Below are 3,795 nucleotides of genomic sequence, written 5' to 3'. Positions count from 1 at the left end.
GCCAGCCACCCGCCCACCCCGCCCCACACAGCGCCACCACAGCCTCCGCCGCCGCCGCAGCCTGGGAGTCTCACCAGATGTCCCACTCCTGGGCAATGGGGCGGTACCCGTATCGGTTGGGACGCCGTAGCGAGCGCTGGTACCGCTCAATCCTTCCGGCGGCCTCGTCCAGCCCCCGCCTGCGCAGCCCCGCAAGCAGGCGGCTGGGGTCCCGCTCGGGCCGCCGCTGGGCTGGCTCCGCTGAGCTGGCACCAGCCGGCGGCGGTCCAAAGCTGCTGTCAGGGGCAGCGGGGCCGTCGGCGGCGCTCATCTGCTGCTGGGGCGGCGCTTGAGTGGGTGCATCCGGCCCAACGCCCGGACCGCCGCCTGAGGCTGCCGCGGTGGCGTCCGCGGCATCTGCAGGGCTCTCGTCAGCAGCCGTGACATCCGCAACCGCCGCGGCGCCAGCAGCGCCTGCCTCCCCGCTGCTGCTGACTGCCCCGCCGCCGCCGCCGGCCTGCCTGCTCTCCGAGTCCTCCTCCTGCTTCGCCTCCTGCTCCTCAACCTCTGCCTCCTCCACCTCTCCCTCCTCCTCCTCCTCCTTTGCTTCCTCCTCCTCCTCCACCACCACCACCACCACATCAGCCACGCCTAGCGCCTTGGCCGAGCCGCTGCGGACCGCGCCGTAGGCGGCCAGCACAGGGTTGTTCTCCAGGCAGGGCATGAGGGCCAGGTGCAGGCGGGTCAGCCCCTGGTTGCTCCGGCCCTTGGACAGAAGCTTGAAGCCCGCTGCCACTCTGCACACAGTGGCACAACATACACTCAGGTGCTGGGGCAGACGGGCATGGGTGGGGACGCAGCAAGGCTTGGGGATGCCAGGAGGAGCAACGGCAGGGATAAATTGGAGGCAGGGAGGGGGCGAGGGCCGCCATCGCACCAGGTACCTCTCCGCTGGCGGCGCGGCAGCGGCAGCAACACGCCCGGGTGGCAACAGCAACAGCACTGCGACAGCACAGCAACAGCACGGCAACAAGCGCGGCTGGCAGCCAGCCCTGGGGCCCTTCCTCGCCGCACCGTGAGGCGCCCGGCCTGGACATGCCACCCTTGCAGCATAGACTGCCGCCGGGCACGGCCCTGCCCCCGGCGACGGGCCGGCAGGAGCAGGCGCGCACCATACGCTGCCGCCGGGCCCTGCCCTGCCCCCTGGAATGGCGCACCTCTTGGCGCTGGCAAAGGCGCCAGGGTCCTCCCTGTGGAGCGTAGCCTGCCAGCCGGGGTCGCCCAGCATGCTCAGCGCGGCGCCCATGAACGCTGTATGCCAAGCCAGGCAGTGGGAAGGCCGCGGGTGGCAGGCAGGCAGGCAGGCAGGCGTGAGAAGGCACACGTCAACATGGCAGCTCTGCGGCAACACAGCCGGGCCATGCAGCATGCACACGCACACACACGCGCGCACACAAATACATACGCAGACACGCTGGCAGACACAGACGCACATGGCTGCCAGCGGCCCGGCAGCGGGGGGTAGCGGGGCGCCCGAGCCAGGATCACAGGCGCAGCCTCAGCTCCCAGTAGAGTGCTGCCCTCACGCATGGAGCAGGGCACGCATGCAGCAGGGATCAGCACCCTGGCTCACCCCCATGCCCGTAGGAGTGCAGGTGCAGCGGCAGCGGCACCAGCGGCAGCTCCAGAGTCAGCCCCTGCTGCACCGCATCCGCCAGAGGCTGCCCCCCCCGTCGCTGCTCCCAGCGCTGGCGCCACACCCCGACGTGCTCGTCGCGAGGGCCCGCCCCCAGCCCCGCCTCCCCACGCTCCTCATCCGCTGCTGCTGCTGCGCCGGCGGTCCGCTCGACCGGCCGCTGCCAGGACAGGAGGCGGATGAAGGTCCGGCTGGCCCGGAGGCTGCGTGCGGCCGCCAGGGAGGCCCCCGCGCCGGCAGCCTGCTCCCTGTGGAGCAGCGAGGAGGCCGGGTGCTGCAGCACGCGGTAGCTGAGCTTCAGGCTGACGGCGGCGGCACGCAGAGGGGGCGCGCTGGCGCTGTGCTCGGGTGCATGCTGCCGCTGCTGCTGCTGCTGCGAAGCAGCAGGGGGAGGGGGAGGCTGCACTCCAGCCTGCTGGCCCGACTCCGCAGGCTCGCCGATGCTGCCGACGACATGGGCCGCTACTGCCATCTCTATCGCCGCTTCCCTGCCGCCGCCGCCGCCATCGCGCGCCGCGGCTGCTGCATCCCGCCCCGGCGGCTGTTCGTGCGCCTGCTGCTGCTGTTCCTGCACTGCTGACGCAGCATCGCCTGGTTGCGACCCGTGCCATCCGCGGCGGCGTGCCAGCAGCGCCGCCTCCACCGCTGCATTGAGCTCCGCGTCGTCGCCGCCACCGCCGTCGGGCCCGCCTGGGCGCTGCCGCGCCTCCCACTCATCCCCGGCCCTTGCGGCGCCCTCCAGGGCGCTCTCCACCGCGTGCGCCAGCCTGCCGGTCTTGCCGTCCTGGAGCTGCAGCGTCACGTGGTGCCAGCCGTGCGGGTCTGCCTGCGGCGCGGCGGCGCCGCCGCCCGGCGCCAGCGCCGGTAGCGGCAGCACACCGTGCGCGCTGACTGTGCCGCTGGAACATTGTGCCAGCCCGCTGGCGCTCTGGTCGTGCACCTGTATGAGCAAGCAGGGGAGCAGGCGCGGGGGAGCATCCGGGTGCAGGGGCATCAGAGAGCGGCCTGCTGGGGCTGCAAGCGCAGGGGCTGGCACACACGCAGGCAGGCGGCAGCAGGGCGGCAGGTCACTCTGCGCCGGCTCACCCGCAGCCCGAGCTGCGCCGCTGCCAGCTGCACCGCAGCCCAGGATCCCAGGTAAGCAGTAGAGCCGTGGCTGGCGGCAGGCGCGGTCGTCCATTTGGTGCCGCCGCCCAGGTGCACCTGCGGTAGCGGGCAAAGCGGCCGTCGGCGCCGCCGGTTGCCACTAGCAGGCTGCCGGCAATCCGTGCGTACTCAGCGCTGCTGCCATGGCAGGATGCGCTCACTGGCCGCTCCAACGGTTGACGAAGGCCGAGAAACAAGGCAAGTGTGTTTCACAGGGACCGCCGCAACGGAATATAAACCCACAGCCCAACGCACCTCCACCACCACTACGGTGCCCGCAGCGGGAAGCCCTAGCGCTGCGTGCAAGCGCAGCTCGATCGTCTTGTGCTGCATCCTTCCGTCAACCCATTGCCGCCGCTGAGCTCCCCTTTGGCATCTACAAGCATCAAGCAGCCACACGCGACATCGTGTTGACTACCGTAGAGGCTGATGTGGGCACAGCAGGCGCGCCGTGCCGCTTCCGCTTTGAGCAGCGCCGCCGCTGCTGTCATCCCTCGCTGATCGACGCAGCTGGGGACATCTGACAGCCACCCCTTCTTAACTCTGGTCAGCAGCAAGTGGGACCTGTGTCCTTCAGCATGGTGGGATGCCGTGCTTGCAGAACCATTGGACCTGTCTGGGGGGCGGCCGGAGTTCCCGCCGTCGTCGCCGCTGCCAGTTCCCCGTTTATTTTGTTACAGTTCCCAGTGATGCCGATATCAAGCTTGGATCCATACAGGTGCGTGGTCAAGATGACCAGAAAAGCAATGGGCTAGCAGCAACGGGTCAGCGGTCAACATGCAGGGCAGGCCCAACACGGCGCTGGCGCAGCGGCTGCTTTCAAGGTGAGGGGCAGGTGCAGACAATGGCAACAAAAGGCTGGATACAGACCAGAGCGGCGACGATGTTGCATATATGGGTAGGACGAGATCGAGTCAGAGTTTTATTGTCTTGTTGGGGGCAGGCAGAGGCTAAAGGCAGCCATGTGGCACGGT

The sequence above is a fragment of the Chlorella variabilis genome, assembly GCF_000147415.1.
Source record: "Chlorella variabilis unplaced genomic scaffold CHLNCscaffold_40, whole genome shotgun sequence".
NCBI classification, from domain to species: domain Eukaryota; kingdom Viridiplantae; phylum Chlorophyta; class Trebouxiophyceae; order Chlorellales; family Chlorellaceae; genus Chlorella; species Chlorella variabilis.
The sequence above is the reverse complement of the archived record's forward strand: the minus strand, read 5'-3'. Positions refer to the sequence as shown.